Source organism: Manis javanica, chromosome 10, assembly GCF_040802235.1.
Source record: "Manis javanica isolate MJ-LG chromosome 10, MJ_LKY, whole genome shotgun sequence".
Classification (NCBI taxonomy): Eukaryota; Metazoa; Chordata; class Mammalia; order Pholidota; family Manidae; genus Manis; species Manis javanica.
The window spans coordinates 55,210,203-55,228,379 of NC_133165.1; the positions used below are offsets into that span (position 1 = coordinate 55,210,203).

The 18,177-nt window shown below is 48.3% G+C and overlaps 1 protein-coding gene across 2 annotated transcripts in view; it reads right to left on the reverse strand.

Moving 5' to 3' along the window:
- Positions 1-18,177, reverse strand: part of XYLT1 (xylosyltransferase 1) — a 313,184-nt gene that overhangs the window by 246,798 nt on the left and 48,209 nt on the right. The gene's annotated exons all lie outside the window — the stretch shown is intronic.

Sequence of the window (18,177 nt, forward strand, 5' to 3'; positions counted from 1 at the left end):
ATAATAAGTAGATTCTTTGAGAAGCAGAGTGCCCGTGAGACAGCAGGGACTGTGGGTTGGCTGTGTCTCACAGTATTAAAAAAGTCTACAGAGGATACCCAAGAAATGGCGGCACAAGAACATGAGCTGCAAACCTCTGTGGATGCCCTGAGGAAGGAGATGGCCTTGATGCGGGAGGAGGCAGCACGAGAGTGCTGGCAGCAAGGTGCCATTGGAGATGAGACAGAAGCACTGCCAGGTATTCTAAAGGAGGAAGAGGCCATCAAGGAAAAAGACGAACTCCTGAGGGAAGCACAGGCGGAGGTGACACAAGAACATCAGCTGTGAAGCATTGAGGTGAAGGAAGGAGACCTTCTGAACACTGAGCTGGCATTGTTGTGAGGCACTGTAGCAGAGGAGGCACTTGGAGTGGAGAGAAAGATGCCATCAGCCCCAGAAATGGAGGAGCTGGGGAAGGATGAAGGGGTGGTGCCGGAGGCACTGGCGCCTCCTGTATTGAAAGCACGTCCAGTGGTTGTAAAGAAAATAAAGACCCAGCAGCTGAAAGTTCCCCAAGGAGAGGAGCAGCCCCCTCCCCAGGTCATGGAGCACTCTATGGTCCACCCCTATACTCAGGCTGAGCTGGTGGCTGTGGGACTTAGGAGTGGATGGAATTGTTCTTTCAGGATCAGAGATGGGAAAGCTGGCTACCCTGACAGTGCAACCTGCCTTGAGGCAGTGATTACAAAATGCAAGGTGACATGTACAGTAGCTGAAGCAACAAGAACCCGGAAAGAAATAAGACCTGTTAATCACAGGAGGAATTTGAGGGGCCTTGTGAGGGTTACGAGGACCCAGATGTGGGTTCATTTGATATGGGCGGGAGTAGATGGAAGGAAATTAGATGGGAAGCCAAATAGGATCTTACTGGAGCTATGGCAACAACTGAAACCAGAGCAGCAGTTCCAGCCATTAAGACCAAAGAGGCAGAGGTCAGAGACAGAGCCATGAGTCTGGCCTGTGTGTCTGTAAGACTTTTTGCTGGAGAGGCTGGAGAACAATGTTCAAACTTCCTTGCACAGGGACCATTGCAGAGGACTAAGGGCACAGAGATTGAGAGAAGAGAATCCTGGAGGGGTGGAGTGTGGATAAAAATGAGAGTTCCTGTGGGCAGGATTCTCACCTGGCTGTGTTTGACTAGCTCAGTGCACACCTGTGGGCACTTCATGGCTGTTGACTCTATAAAAAGAGCTCTACCCAGTGCTCTGGGCACAACATGGTGGCAGGGCCGCAAGGCTGCAGGAGAGCAGAGCAGAGGCTGGAGTGGTGGCAGCACCGAGGACAGAGGCCCAGAGGACAGCTGTGTGGGATGGGTGTGCAGGACAGCTGTGCAGAGAGGTACGGAAGACGGCTGTGCAGACAGAGGAGCCCAGAGGATGGCTATGAGGACACAGAGGTCCAGAGGTAGAGACCGGCCTGCTGCACACAGACTTGCTCTGAGTGAATGGGATTTTAGTGACTGACCTGCCACCTGGAAATAAAGTTGGGTATAACCCTTTCACCCCAACAATGTTTTGTTATTTTCTTTGGTCACACTGAATCCATAGTGAACTTGCCCGGCTGAAACCCATTGGCAAGACAAATGCTAATGATAAGATGAATGGTTTTAACAAAAGGCACATTTAAATTTTAAGAGTTGAACTAAGAACTACTTTATGTCAAAGGGAGAGAGTTGTATCTTTGAACTTCTCAAGCCTGGAGATAGGCCAGGGTGTTTTCCAATTCAGCTACATTCCAGCTGTGTGAGCCTAAGCAAAGGGTCCTGACTTCGTGGAGCCCCCCAGGACCCACTCTTAAACTGGGATAACATTAGGATCTACCTGCAGAGGTTACTGTGAGGGGCACTCGAGATAATAATGTATGGAGAGCACTAAGCATGGGACCGTGGCTCAGATGCAGCCCTTCGTAACTGTGTGTAGCCACTAGGGGTTTCAGCATTGGAGCTTATGCAGGTGGGACCTGAAGGACTGGCCAGTCTGGGCCTGGCATACAGACCAAGAGCAGATCAGAGTGAAGGAGGTGGTGCTGTGCAGCCAGTGGCAGGTGATTTGCCAAAGTCTTCCTCTTTACTTCCCACAAAGTTCCAAAAGACACCACCCCCATTTGGTTTCTCAGCTGGCCAGACCTGGTTTATGGGGGTCCTCAGACAAGAGGTCAAGGACCAGTCACCCAGTAGCTGCATCTGGCTCTCAGATATATTTTGTTTTTAGCCTAAAAAGCATTGTAAAAATGTTCAATTAGTTGCCAGTATCTAAAACTGAGGAATACCATGCATTCAAATTCTGGATGTCTGGCCTTCCTTGAAAACTGAAGATCTGGCCACACGGGGTCCCCATATGCAGTTGGCTGGCGCTGAGAACACCTGCCTGCCTCAGATGGAGTTGGGGTGCTCTCAGCCCCTGTGTGGCCACCACACTCATTTCAGTGCCTGCCTGGCTCAGAAGGCACTGAACTTTGTAAGTCGTGCCCCACAAGAAAGGATTCAGAGGTGGCTGGAAATGGGCCTCCTCCTGCTGTTTTATTTTGCAAAGCAGTTAACTAGGGTCAGGGAGCAGCTCTGCTTCGTAGTGAAAATCCGTACTCCAAACCCATCTAGCTTTTCTTTGACATCACCGATATGTAAAGACACGGATGAATAAATGGTTCTCTTTAATAATAAACTAACCATGTCTTCGCAGCCTCTCTCATGTAGAAAGCTAAACATAAATCACCTGTGGCAGAGCCTATCGGTCCGCACCCAACACTGAGTGTTTAGCGGAGCGTCCTTTTCCTGGCACCAAACCAGGAAGAATTCCTGATTTCAGGTACCTGCTGAGACTTTGCAGGGGACAGAAGCTGCAGAAACACCCGGACCTGAACGTTCATGGTTCAAAGAGGAACTGGTGAGGCAAAAAGCCACAGCCAGGTGAAGAGACAAACTTGTTCGTGTCACTTTCCTGTCTCTTCTCATGTGGCATCTCTTCCTAGCACTTTCCCACAGCCCGTCCTAAGAGCGGCAGTATCACTTACTCATTCTCTTGCGCATCGTCTCTCTTTCCCTGGATGATATGCTCCACAAAGGCAGCCTTAGCTGATTCGGTCTGTGGCCAAACAGGTGCCTGTTCCTCGAGCCTCTTGCAGCACCTGGCACCAAACGGGCCCTCCTGGAAACCCGCTACCTGTATCTCTGCCATAACAGATGGCACCTGTGGCTTCCCAAATGCCCAAGGCTTGCACAACAGCTTTGTGATTGCCACCCTGTTCCTCTAGCACCCGTATAGCTTAGCAGTTTCTTCAACCAACTCTCACTTTTTATCGAAATGTCTGTTAAAAAAATAAAACTTCATGGCAGTATATTTAGGCACTAAACAGGATAAATGTAATCAAAGAGCTCTGGAGCTGACCATCACTTAGGAGCTGTGTGACCTCGGACAAGTGAGTTAACTGTTTTGTGCCTTGGTTTCCCCATCTGTAAAGTAGATGAATGAGGACCACTTCCATATATTAAGGGTAAATGGGCTAAGACAAGTCAAGTTAATTCATGGCGAGTGCTTAGAATAGTGACGGACAAAGTGAGCTCAGTAGGATTACCATTCATAGCAGTATATTCATGGGAAAATAAACAGTGTTGCTTGCTGTATTAAAACAAATACATGACAACTACAAGAAAAAAAATGTCATTGATGTAACTGCTACAAACACTTTAGGGGGACACAGGCTGGCCCTCTGCTTTGCCACTACCCAGATGTGTAACGCCCTCCTCTCCCCAGGCCCCCCCCATTCTGCCTTCTTTTAAATGAGGACATTGAGACACTTTTAACATCCCACCCATCTTCCAGCTCTGAATTTCAGACTTCCAATCCATGATGACCCTACCTTGCAAAAAATACAATCAGGAGATACCTGAATCTACCCAATGGGAGCCAGAGGAAGGAGCTGGCGGGGTGGGAGCAGGTTCTATTCACATTCCAAAAGGATTAGCAGCAAAGCGGCTTTAAATAGCAGCTTAAGCCTTGTTTGTGGATTACCAAATACTGGAGAGGACGAGGGGCCCAGGGACTCGGAGCAAAAGCATGATTAAGCCCAACCAGAAACTAAAAAGTGCTCAAAATTATAATGGATATCAGCAAGGGAAATGAGTCCCGTTTCAAAGGACCCTATTCCTACCCTATCTGGGTTGTGCATCAGTTAAATTAAAGAAGTTGAGCTTGTGTCCATGAGCCAGTGTAGGGCAGTAATCCAGCCTGTTCATTTTTAAGTCCCTACTATAAGAACCATGAAAATTTATTAAATGTCATAAGCGCTTGTAATGTACCAGGCCCTGCTCAGCAAGTGACCTGTTTGGCTCAATGTCCTCATTTAAAAGATGGAACAATGGGGACCTGGGGAGAGGAGGGCTTTACACAGCTGGGTAATGGCAAAGCAAAGGCCCAGCCTGTGTCCCCAAATAAGTCTGTAGTTGTTACATCAATGATGTTTTGTGGGAACAGAGGAAAGGGATACCAAGGATTCAAGGTGTGCCCAAAGCCAGATGCAACTGAACCAGACCCTAGTTGGCAGCCCTACCCCCAAAGCCCAGGTTCCTCTCCTTCATCCTTATACTGGGGATCCACCTCATCAGAACCTCTCTGAGCACAAACCAGTTTATCTGGGGGGACTCTACTCCCCAGAGCAGGCTGTGGGCCTGGATGCTGAAGAGAGAGGAACTCAGCTGTGGGGCCTCTCCCAGCGCTGATGCAGCCTTATGAGATGACCTGAGAGCTTCTTGCTGCCTCGTTTTCCTCCCTTGAAAAATGGGGATATTAGCTACCTCCCACCTCCCTCAGCAGGGAAGCGCTGGTGATTAATCAGGTAACAGCTGTGAAGCACTCCCAGCTTTCTGGAGAAGGGCACCTTGGGAGAAGAGCTATAAAAACACGCAGGAGCAGGCTATTAGCAGCACTGTCGTCATCAGCATGTCATCAAGACGCTGTCCTGCCCAGAGAGAGAGTGCTGTCCGCAGCCTGGCAGGCAAGGCCCCTGGTGTCACCGCTGTCCACCCTACTGTCTCCTCCTCATCCCCACACACTAACGCCCTGTGATCCCCCACGGGAGAGCCCAGCCATGCTCACATCATCACACTGTACCCACTCGCCAGGGCAAGGTCCTTCCCTGACATCCAGGCTGGGAGATCAACACCCAGCATGCCTGTGCTTGTGGCTGACCCCACTATTTCTCTTCTCAAGAGGGTTCTATTAGCACAGGTACACGGGTGCACACAAAATTGGGATCTTGCATGAGTTTCTCTCCTCCTAGAGCTATAAAACAAAGGCGCTGCACAAACCATGACTCTCTTACATTTCCAACAGATAAAAAGCATGTTGAGGCCCAGTTGGAGTGCAGATGAAGTCCAAAATTCATAAATAGAGCCTTGGTAAGCAGTTAATAGCACAGGCAAAGAATGTGGGTTGAGAGAGACCAGAGCTCCCCATTCTGCCTCTTACCACCTTCCTGAGCCCTAGCTCCCTCCTCTGCGAAATGGAGATCGTCATAATAGGCACTGTCAAAGAGAAAACAAATCTGGACTAATCCTTTCATTTGGAGTCACTGTTGCGAGGGGGAGAAAGGGGCCCTTGCAATAGGGAGAATGCTTTCACGATAAGATTTGCAAGCATCTCAAAAGTTGGGGGTTTTCTTTTTATACAGAAGAGTGAACAAGACCAGAAGGAAGTGGAGGTGGGGAAGTGGGATGTAAAGGTGGGGGGATCGGATAGATCAGAGGCTATGTTACCCTGAAACCAGCCTGTTCTCAGGAGGGGCTGTCTGCTGACTCAGGCTGAGGTGGGTCAAGGTGCAGGGGCCTGGCAGAAGAAGAGAAGCTTAACCAGAGTTTGGTTAACAAGCGTTTTGTTCTGATTGACCAGTGGGGACAAGCCCATTGCAGCTAACTGTTTCTGAGGCAAAGAATAGGAATTTGGAGGGTGTGTGTCTAGTCTTGTCATAGATAAGCAAGGGGGCATCTGTGCATTGAATCTAAGTCATATAGAAAAGGGTGGGTCTTTGCAGAAAGCTGTTTTCCAAAACAGGAAAGGATTGGGAGTTCCTCTTCTCTTTTCTGCAGGGTGTAAAATTCCACACTGTCAATACTGATAGGGGTTGTTGTGTGGGTTCAATACAGTAATGCATAGACAGTGAAACAAAATCAACAAGAGCTGCTTTTAGTTTTGGTTAACGATTATTTACTTCCAGGATAATCTAGAAGGATCATTGTTAGAGCCAGTACTCAGCCCCAGGACATTGTCACAGCTTAAGATGGATCTTAAGCCTAAAGTACATTCAATGTAGTCCCTGGCCATTGACAAGTTTGAAGAAAAAAAGGAAGTTAAATATACAACACACCACTCCCACTCCCCTCCAAGAATCAAGGCAGATAGAATACAAGACAGGATGGGGAAGTATGGCAGAAAATTCTCTACTTTTTATCCTTGCTGTTATCAGCTGCATGCAAACCTGTTTCAAATTTACCCACAGCCTTTTAAGCTGCCACCTCACTCTTGAGGTATTTTTAGTTAAGTAGAAATTCATCTGGAGCCTAAAGTCAGGAAATGGAATCGTGTCAGGTGTTGCTCCTACAGGATTCTGGTCTTGCCCTCTGTCTGCAATGTTCACCACTTCTCATTTGCACACAATTAAATAATCACTTCACCCCCCACTTCTTTGGCCTCTTTAGCATCTCCTCAAGGAGGTAAAAAACGCCAGGGAAGTCAATGCTAGGCTTAGCTCTGTTCTTAGTCCAAACGTCATTTCCATCAGCAGGAACAGACTTTGCGGGGGGGAAAGGGTGACAAGGAAAATAGGGCCCTGAACCAAAATGAAAGAGAACAAGGTCTGCTTTCTCCGCTCCAAACAGACGTATCCAATAAGGCTGTGGCTCTATATAGGCTTATAAGCTGCCAGAAAGTGCTAGGCAGAGGAGGCAGGAAATGAAAACAATACCGCCAGCCTGAATCAATGGGAGAACCGCCCCCTCAAGAGCTTAAGCCAAAAATGCAGGAGGAATCACCCTTGATGCCTCTCTTTCCTTCACACCCCCACAGCCAACCCATCTCCAGCTCACTGGCAAGTCCAACAGAACCTACCACCAAGATATGTCCAGAACTGACCCCTTCTGAACTTGACCACCACCACGCTAGTCCAAGTCAATGGTCACCGAAGATCGCAACACTGCTTCACTCCCCACGGCACCATCTCCACCCAGCAGCCGGAGGGGACCTTTGTGAAATCATATCCCAAATCACACCCGGATTAGCAACCCGTAAATCAAACATCACATCGTGCTGGGAATAAAACCTAAACTTCTCACCCCGGGTTCCAAAGCCCTCCAGGATCTCACTCTTACTGGTTTCTCAAGCTCCTCTCGCTCCACGCTCCCTCCCTCCTTTGGACTCTGATACTGAAAGTCTTCTGTTTCTAGAACATTCTATCCTCTCTGATGCTTCAAGGCCTTCTCTCTGTGTCTGGAATGCTTTTTCTCCAGGTTTTCACGTGGTTTCTCTGGTCATTCAGGTCTCAGGTCAAATGCCACTTCCCCAGAGGGTCCTCCAGTGATCATGCTCTTCATTGCAATCATCATGCTTTAATGTACAACACAACTTTAATATTCTTTTATCTTCTGTTTGATTGCTGTGTCTTGTTCACTGCCGCACATTCAGCATGCACAGCAGTATATGCCCACAACCAGTGCTCCAGAAATATGTGCTGAATGAATAAATGACTATACGAAGAAAACACGGCTGAGGCATATTTAGGGAATATGTGGATTTGAGGACATTGTGTGTATATGTTATATAATAGCACATCTCAATGTAGATGCTAAACTTTCACCAGAAATACATGCTTCATATTTAGAGTTCATAAAAGTGTCAAATGAAAAAATAAACGATCAGGCCCAAGTTGTCCGTAACATATGCAAAAGCTTTCCGAGAACTATATCAGGTTTTAAACTTAGTTAAAGCTAAGTAAAATCAAAAATCCAATTTCTCATCGCACAAGCCATATTTCAAGTGCTCCATAGCCACTCATGACCTGTGGCCATAATGCTAGATGGCAAAGGGTGTGGCGCACAGCAGCCCCCACACCAGGGGAATAACCATTCCAACTGGGAGGCAATGGGCTGAGAGAGCTGCTCTGACAGGAGGTAGTAGCTCCAAGCTCACTAGCTTCTGGCATGACCTTGGCCAGCATGTGCCATGTTCCAGAACCTCCCTTTGTCTGACTGTGGGGGATGATACCATTTCTGGAAGAACATAAGGTCATACACGGAGCAACATCACAGGATGGCAGAGAGCCTTGGCTCTCGAGCTAGACTTTCTGGGTCCCAGCAGTGCCACTCACTAGCGATCTGCTTTGGGGGACCTTATTTAACCTCTCTGTGCCTCAGTTCACCCACAGGTAAAAGTTCAGCACCTAACCCACCGAAGGGTTGAAAGGGTCAAATGAGACAGTAGATAAAAAGAATCTGGCACGGTGTCTGACACACAGCAAGGTCTTCACATAAATCACTGTGATCGTTATTATTACTCACTATGACACCTTCAGCTCGGGTGACGGAAGCACAAGCACCCCAGTTACGCCAAAGCCAAACCTCTAAAGCAGGGCAGTCACCAGGAGATCATTCAGAGCACTGGTTCTCATTGGAGATTCCTTAGATTTAGTGAAATCTCTGAAGGGCTTTTCAAATAGGAATCAATTTACCATACAGACACAATTGTCAGGGACCCTTCAGGGAGGGAACCAGACCTCGCATGTCCTCTTTGTCACTCTCGACTGTTCATTGGTTAATGGGGGATTACGCTCACGAGTCTCTCCAATCAGCAGTGAGTGGGAAGCAGTGATGGTTCACTAGGCACCAAGCCAGGGAAATCAACAGCGTCATGGGCCTGCCAGATTTTAGGGCCACTGCGAGAACCAGATGTTCAAAATCGGCCCCACACAAGCCCAACCCAGAGCTTCCACCCCCAGCAGGCAGCTGCCAGATTCCTGGTACAGGGGAAACAAAGGGGTCTGCTTGGAAAAGTCTGGTGGGATGTTCCTGCAGCAGGCAGCTGTCACAGCCTGTTTGGAAACGGCTGCAAACCAGCATTTTTATCCCCCTCCTGGACAGGTGTGCAAAACCTGAAACAATGCCTGTCACTCACTCACTGATTGCTGAGCACATCCTTCGAGCTGGTCCTATGCTGTGTACAGAAGAGATACAAAGTCCACTGGGTGAACCAGAGAAGCAGAGTTTACTTTAATATAGAATGAAAGTTCAGCTGTGCGTTTTTTAACTGCAGGACTTGGGCAACTTGCTTAACCTCTTGGAAATTCAATCTCCTTACCCATGAAATGGGGATAGCAGTGGGACCTTTCACGGAAACTTGACAATTGAGTAAATACAACTGAAGGGCTTAGAATGGCTGCCTAGCATACAGTAGTGCTCAATTAGTGTTTTTATTCTTAGTCATAGTAGCAGACTGCTTGTAAGGGCCTAAGTTCCAGGTGTCAGGATAGCATATAAAAGGACTCTAACTCAGGGATCAGCAAACTACTACAGACCTTGGGCCAGATCCAGCTGGGGCTTGTTTATATACATAAAGTTTTACTGGAACACAGCCACACCCATTCGATTACATATTATCTCGGCTGCTTCTGCATTGCAGAGACAGAGTTGAGTAGTCACCAAGGATACTGACTGGCCCTCAATGTCTAAAACATTTACTATCTGATCCTTTAAAAAAAGATTTGCCCACCTTTGATCTAATTCAAATTGGAAGGAATAAGATCAAGGAAGCCTTCCTGGAGGAGGTGACAACCTAACTTTTCCTTGATCAGCAATGATTCTTGCTTTTCACAGAGTTCTTAAAGAGGATGCTTACACTAGCAGGTTTAGGTAACAGAAAGGAAGCAAGCATTGCCACCAGCCCCTACCTACATCAAATATTATAACAGAGGCCACGAAACAGTAGCTCATGGGGCCAGAAACAGTCCCAAAACTGTTTTGTGTGGCCTTCGTGGTGCTTAGAAACACCTGAGAAAACAGCAGCAGACTAGGATATATCATGATAATCTTTCTAGCCTCTATTAAAAATCCTGAATATATAGAACACTGTGGCCTGTCCTCCCACCCAGCCCTCCTTCAGTGGGGTGCCTGCTCTCCAGCTCACCATGATCCCCACCAGACCCACTTCCTTTCCCTGTTTTACATGATCCGTGCCTATGGCTTCTGCTCCACTGCTGTCAAGGCCTCTCCCATATAAGCTTTGGTCTGACTACCAATCCATGGGGTAGATAAGGCAATCACTGCCACCTTACAGATGGGAAAACCAAGGTTCAGAGAGGATAAGTGACTTCCTTAAGGGATACCCAGCTGGGAAATGATAAAGCTGGACAGACTGCGGGGCCCTTGCCTCTAGCTCACTGCCCTCTTCAGACATTCAAACAAAAGAATCAGTGATCACTAGGGCACTTTACAGTTTGCAGAGATCTTTGACATACATGTGGCCTTATCAGAGAATGTGGAAGATCTGGTCCCATGTCAGCTGCACAAAGATTAAAAAGCATATGCTCATCAAAGGACTAATGAGGCAAGAGATTAAAACTCCAGAAAAATAAGGACAAGAACTGGACAGGTCTCAGAGGCTAGAGCTGACAAATCTAATGAGCCCAACTGATTAAGCACCTGCTGGAAGCTGGTCGCAGAGAGAGGCCTGGCTCCCCTTCTGGGATTCACAGTGTCCATCCTATGGGGAGCCCATTACCTGTACAATGACAACACAAGGTGGATTGTGTTTCTGGCAAGTGCACAGGCAGTCACAGCTGAAATCTAAGTGGGCCAAGTAGTAAAATTAAGGGCCTACTCAGGGCATGGGGTGGATATATACATTTGAGTGAGTATAAGTGTTTACTTTGTGGGGGGTACAGGTGTTAGATGGTGGGTCAACAGAGGCTCTTGGATGAAGTATTCGTTTCTTATGGCTGCCAGAAGAAAGTACCATAGAGCGGCTTCACCGGTGGGGATTTATGGTCTCACAGCTCCGAAGGCTTGAAGTCTGACATCAAGGTGGCAGCAGGCTGGGTTCCTTCTGAGGCTGGGCAGCAGATCCGCTCCGCGCCTCTCCACTGGCTTCTGGTGGTTTGCTGGCAATCGTCCATGGTCCTTGGCTTACAGATGTATCACCTCAGCTCCCGCCTTCATAGTCACAGGAATTTGGCCCTTTACATGTGGGTGTCTCTAAAATGTCCTCTTTTTATAAGGATATCAGCCATATTGGATTAGGGGCCCTGACTGCAGTGTGACCTCATCTTTACTAATTACATCTGCCACAACCCTCCTTCCAAACAGGACCCCATTCTAAGGTCACATTTGAAGTCTAAGGTGAGGACTTCAACATAGTGTATTTGGGGGGCGGGAACACAATTCAACCCATTATAGGTAATTTCCTCAAGGTGGTAGGAAAGCATGATGACAGAAGCTGAGCTTCTCCAAACCACTGTGAGTCTCCTCCCTATGAAGAGGAAAGCCCTGGGCTCCCCCCATTTTTCTGGGCAGAGCGAGAGGGGCCTGAGTTCTGACACTGCCAGGAGGCTCCTGAGAGTCGGGTGGGGGGAGCAGCTCTAGGCACCCTGCGCCGAAACAGGAGGGGAAGCCCTTCTGCCTTCTCATTGCACTATGGAAAACAGAAAACTCAATTTATCTGAGAATTAACAGGCTTTAACCTGAAGTTCATTGTCCTCCACGGTGACTTCTCGACATCTACATGCAGGAGCAGCAGCCGGCACTGTGCCCCAGCCACTCACTCCGAGGGACCTAGATTGGGAAAATAATGGCATTTTCTCTACAAATTATCTCCCAGCTGAAGTAATAACTTGTTTATAGATATGCCAATTCAGATTTTCATCCCCTTAACCTACCTCTAAAAGAAACGCAGCCTAATCACCACATCCATGTCCCCACTCCCTCCCTGCCACCCACCGCGGAGCCTTTATTAATTTTAAGCCATTGACAGAGTCTCTTTGGAAACTACATATTCACATCTCAGGTCAACATCCTCCTGCTCTGTTCTAATAAAATACACACCATCAGAGAGAAAGCAGATCCTGCTCTGGGAAGGGAGGAACAGAGCCTCTGTGCTTTAAACACAAGCACCCAGGAGCCAGCCGACAAATTTCCCCAGTGCCTGCCATTGAGCTAACTGGTCCCCGCCGGGGTGCACATCACATTCATTAGGCAATAAGGGAATCACAGCCTCCATCCAACTCTCTCCCAGCTCTCAGCCTTCTTCTCAGTCTCAGTCTGTGGCCACGCTGGTGGAAGGCCAGGTGCTGGGAGCTCCATCAGGCACTCACTCTGTGCTGGCACTATGGAAGGTGCTAGGAGCCTCGTCACACAGATGTGGTGCCACTGCCCTGTTCCAGTTAGTCCAACAGGGTAGAAACTCAGTCAGCCAACCAACCCACCCACCCAGTTCTGAAGCCAGCTTGTCACATGAGAGCTATACGTGAAAGAAACAAGGTATGGAGCCAGAGGGAGGGTGGCTGGGGGCACTTGCTCCATGACTGGAAGGATGAGGGGGACCAACCTCAGAAGGGGGACATAGGGAATTGTGCAGAGCCAGCAGCCAGCTTGTGCCAAAAGGGACAGAACCTGTGACTGCAGAAAGGGAAGAAGGCCAATTTGGCTTGACTGGAGAGATTAAGGGGAAGGAGTAGACCACAGTGAAGCCGAAAGGTGGGGAGAATCTGAAGGTGCAAGGTTAGGAGTCAGGGGTTTATTCTGAATGTGGCAGGAAGCCACTGCAATGTTTCAAACAGGCAATGACATAATCTAGTCCTCCTCTCAATCTCTGTCTCTCCATCCTCTCTCTCAAGCGCGTGCACACACACACACACACACACATCCTTACAATATATTCAGATGCAATTCTTGGACATCAGTCCTTGACTGTGTGTAACTTTTTCTGGAATGGATTCCATATTCAACTCAACCTCATGTGGATGAAATCTTTCAGAGAATGGCTGGAAAAGCTGGAGGTGAAACAGTGCATGAAAACACGGGCCTCGGGAACTGCTAAAAGGCACAAGGAAACAAGGGGAGAGGGCTTCAGATCACTTCCCCAAGCTGCCCCCCATGGTGCTCCTGGCTGCCTGCGGGCTCCAGGAATGGTCCAACATGGGGTGGGGTGGTCTTCATGGAAAGTCAGAAGGGACTTTCTGCAAGTTTAATCACTGCCTCAATTTATACGTGGAGATATACTTACAAGGACATATTTAGCATTTTCAAGCTTAGGTTGTGAGGATAGTTATGATTTTCCCTAAGAACTGGCCAGGACAACTTTGAGCTTGGTGATGTAATTACTTGTCAGGTTCTACCATGAGTCCCTTAAGGAAATTATGACTTTCTTTAACATCCTTCTCTGTGTTGCTGGGCAGGTAATTTAACTTCTTTTTGCCTTGGTTTCTGAGTCGGTAAAATGGGAATAATAAGATCCCCATCTCAAGGAGTCAGGATAAAATATAATAAGCACTAAGCCCTCGGGGAATGCCTGGCTGACCTGTTCAATGGTGGGTTAGCAGTTATGGTCATTTTAAACATCCCTAACATTTAGGAGCAACAGGCATTTACGGGGTGTCTGTTGGCCAGTTATCTCATGCTTGAAAATTTAGTATGGAAATGATTTTTAAAAAACAAAACAAAATAAAGGCTGTATGTTGAAAGGTATTTATACTATTACTTATTTAGAATAACAACAAAAACATCTAACTGTTCAACAATGGGAGCATGGTAGCCTTAACTAAGGTAAGTCAACCCACTGGGAAACGGCACTAAGTCGGCTGATTAATATGGAGACTAAAATGTTTTCAAAATGTTTACAAAATGGTATTACGTGGCTGTGAAGAAGACAACGTACACTGTTTAAAAACAGTGGGTGTAGATAAAGATGGAAGAGACAATGAAGACGTGAAAACAGCTTGTCGGTTGGAAAGGTAGGGTCATGGGTGAAGTTTTTAAAAGACAGTTCAACGTGGAAATATAAATCAAACTGCAGGAAAAACAAATCCAACCCATGAGGGCTTTATATGCGGGATGCTGGAACATGCAATTCCTCTGTGAATGGGACAGCAAACACCCCCAAGGTAGCTGACAATGTCCATCATTAGCCAATCCTGAGAGTGGGCTTGTTTGATCCTACGTACTTGGGTATCGTTTTTACTATATCTTATTTGTAAAACAATGATTAGTTGAACAAATCACAAGATACTGATGGAGTGTCTACTCTGGGAGAGGCTCATGCCAGCTGGCCAGCCCCACAGTATCCAGAGTGAGGGCCTCAGTAATGAGGAGCAGAAACAAAGGTGGTCAAGTAGCTGGTGATAAGCCAACAGCCGACACACCAACGCTCCCTAGGAGGCTGCCTTGTGCTAAGGGTTTTGTGGCGACACCCCTCTTTCATCCTCATATCCAACCTCGGATCAGCCAGAGCTGTCTGACAGATGAGGAACCTGATGCTCAGAAAGGGCGAGTGACCTGCCCAAGGTCACACCACCAGTGAGTGGCAGAGTCTGGGTGTGAACTTAGGCCTCTTCCCCTAGGGCCCTTTCCCTCACCCCATCCACCTCGGATGAACGGCCATAAAGGCTACTCACACAGGAGGAAGTGAAAGGCCCCTTTCCCAGACACCCAGCCAGGAACAGCTCACCCTCATCTCTATTTCAGACACAAGGTCTCCATTGAGAGCTGGCCTCCCAGCCCTGCAGCTGCAGGGGCGAGACAGGCAGCCTGAAATACTGGGCTTGCTTTGAGGAGCCAGAGGACAGGTAAGGAGAGGCCACCATGTGGATTAGGAACAAAGAGATTCTCTCTGCAGTTCAGACCACAGCCATGGAGAATTATTTAAGGCCCTCTTGGGAAACTGCAGTGACATTGGCAAGATCCTGTGTGTGTTGTATGTACACATGTGTAGGGAAGCTTGGGGGGAGGGTGACAAGAATGAGTGAGCAGAGGGGGACACAGGGCCCTGGTGGGGATGGACATCCTTCCCCTGCCCACGTGGGACAGAATAAGCTGGGTGGCCCCGGTGAGGCCAAAGGAGTCTTTGCTGCTGTCACTTTCCATTTCAGAGCTTCAAGTGCTGGATCTTTGCTCAGAAAGCAAGAGAAAGAGCTGCCACAATTCTGTCAAAGCTGAAGACATGAAGTAAGGCACACGGAAACCCACAGATGCACAGGCAAAGAACAACATAGGAACGGCATTTGTCAGCTGCTTACTCAGGGCTAGGCGTTGCCTCATCTGCCTTCATAACTGTCCTCTGAGGAGATGACAATGATCATCCCCATTATCCAGGTGAGAAAGCCGGGGCTTCCTAGGTTAAGTTGCTTTTTAGGGTCACATTGGTCATGTTGGAAGCCAGGTAGCCTGTCTCTCAGGAGCACACTCCTGCACACAGCAGAGTACGCACAGATAATATTCAGAGTTCTGTCCACAAAGAAAGACACATGCCTACCCGACGGCATGGCACAGAAATACTGAGATGGGCATAAACACGTCCACACTGGGCTGCAACAAGGAACATCTGCATGCCTATCTCCATACAAAGGCCACCCCTTTGCACACCTCTAGGGGATGCCGTTCATACAGAATATAGAGTCAATACAAGCACAGAGCTTTCTGCAGGGGTAACTCAGATTAGAAAAACAGTATTTAGAGTTCCCCTGGCTAAGCAAATGGCCTCCTCACTACCCCACACCACCTCTCTCCAAAGCTGGTGTGCCGATCCACAAGGTGGCTCTGCACATGGGGTTTGATGCCACAGAGGGAGGCATCTCCTGATGAGGAAAGAATGCACTGCTTGTCAGCTTGCCGCAGGCAGCGGCACAACACGATGCCCTGTTTCTCCTGGAATCGGAGCCCTGAGTCCGTTCCAGCCCCCATTTTCACGTCTTTCTTCCCAACAGACACAAGGCCTGCTCAGTTCTGGAGGGCTGCCGTGGCTGCCAAGGGCTGCCGGAGGGAGAAGGCCTGGAAAAGTCACTTTATGAAGCCTCCCTGCTCCCGGAGGCCAAGCCACGAGGTCCAAGCGGCTGACTTTCCATTCACCACACACCGCACCCAAAGACGTGGGGCTTGGTCACAGCCAGCCCGCGTTCGCGCCTGCAGGGAGCCCTGAGGAGCTGGAATTCCCCGGGATGGCTCTGGAGAGCCTTTGGCAGCAAGCCCCACTTCTGGCATCTCCCTCGGGGGCCAGAGCTTGCTGTGGTCAGCCAAGACAGCCTGATGCAAGACGTGAAAGACGCCCAGACCCAGACTAAGGCAGAGGCACTGGCTCCCAGACTCTCAGGGCAGAGAGGGAACCTGGCACCCAAAGGCAGGCAGCCAGGCCATGGGGCCCCTGCTGTATGTGCAAAAATGCAGGCAGAGAGGAGACAGAAATTGCTCTTCCATGTCCTCCTTTGTCTCAGTTACCCCCTGACCACAGGAGAAGGAATGAAGAAGACTTTCCCTCTGCTCATGAATTCAGTCACTCAGCATGTGTTTTATTGAGCACCTACTATGAGCGAGGTATTATTATTTCAGGCACAGACAGTGGTGAATAAAATAGTCTCCTCAGGCAGTTTATTCTCAAAATTCCAACCTGTCCACAGGCTTCTCCCTAATTAGTAGCTGTATGACCTGCCCCTAATACTGATTAGCCAAAGGGACACTATTCTGAAATAGTCTCAGATTTGCAGAAAAGTTGCAGAGATAGTCCAGAGGGTTGTTGTGTACCCTTTGCCCAGCTTCCCCTAAGGTCCACATCTTGCCTGACCATGGTTCATTTGTCAAAATCAAGAAATTAACAGTGGGGCAACCCTATTCACTAGGACGCAAAGAGTAAGATGACATAAAACAGAGCTCGCCCAGAACACTCTGCAAACAGAGCAGGATGGCAGCTGAGAAATCAGAGAGCCTTCCACTACTTGCCATCTCTGTGCCTCAGTGAGGTCTCCCCTAGGGTTCTTGTGACCACCATCTGGGAGCCACCACATTGCCCCTTGGGGCCTGAACTAGACGGCACTGGTTTCCCACCCTGACAGCCAAAAGAGTTCTGCCTAGGCTATTAGGACAGAGAGTGGAGAAGATAAAAAGCAGGCTTGAGAAGGCGGCAGGGACCTGATGAGTCATTTGCTCATCTGGAAAGCAGATGGAGAGACACTTGGAGCAAAGGGGGCTCTGGGAGAGAGAGGCTGTATTCACACCAAAGTTCTCCAACGGTGCTTAGAAGCTGGGGGTCAAAAGGGACCACAAGGCTCTTTAGGACAAGGCGGAAGATGCTGAACAGCTAAATGGTTAATTCAAAGGAAGAGAAAAGCAGCAGCCTTTTCTTCTCCTTATGCCTTCAGTGTTCATTCAACAATTAATTTGGCATCCTTAGAATAAGCTAGGCACTGGGCTGGGTGTAGGGATGCAATAGGAAAATAAAACGAAGAACACAGAGCATCTCTTCTTGCAAGAGTCTTATGGTCTTTCAAAAGTCACCCTTTTTATTTGAACCCCTTTGCCTAATTAATTCATTTTCTTGCCTGCTCACCAGCCATCTGTGGGATTCCTGCTGAAAGCAGAGCACTGTGTAGGGTTCAGAGTCAAGGGCAGCCCTGGGAATCAGGCAGGTCTGTACTCTACTCCGCTCTACTGCTACAGTGGCATGACCCTGAGTGAGTTACCTGGCCTCTCAGAGCCTGTTACCTGCCCTGCAAAAAGGACATCACAGATTTCTTTTTCAGGAATAAATGGGATCATGCTTTTTAAAGCCCCTACTGGGTCCAGTGACATGAACTTGGTAAGTCTTCGCTAAGTGGTATATGTGCCTGTGTTGTAAATTCTCATGGAGTCTGCAGAGCCAAATCCTTGGGAATAGCCCCACGCTGCTCTTCCAGAGCCAGTCTCAGCTGGTGTATGGTTCACATTCACTCCTGAGTTCCCAGCCTGCATGCTCACAATAGGTCATCCAGAAATTTCCTAACTGGGTACCCAATTTCCAGCCTCACATGGAAACATTCCTCCAGTTTATTCAAAACCCACTGGATGGGACCACAATATCCTTGGTTGACATGTTTTTAACTGCTAGGTGAATAAGAAGTGTTATACATTTGGTGGGAAGGGAC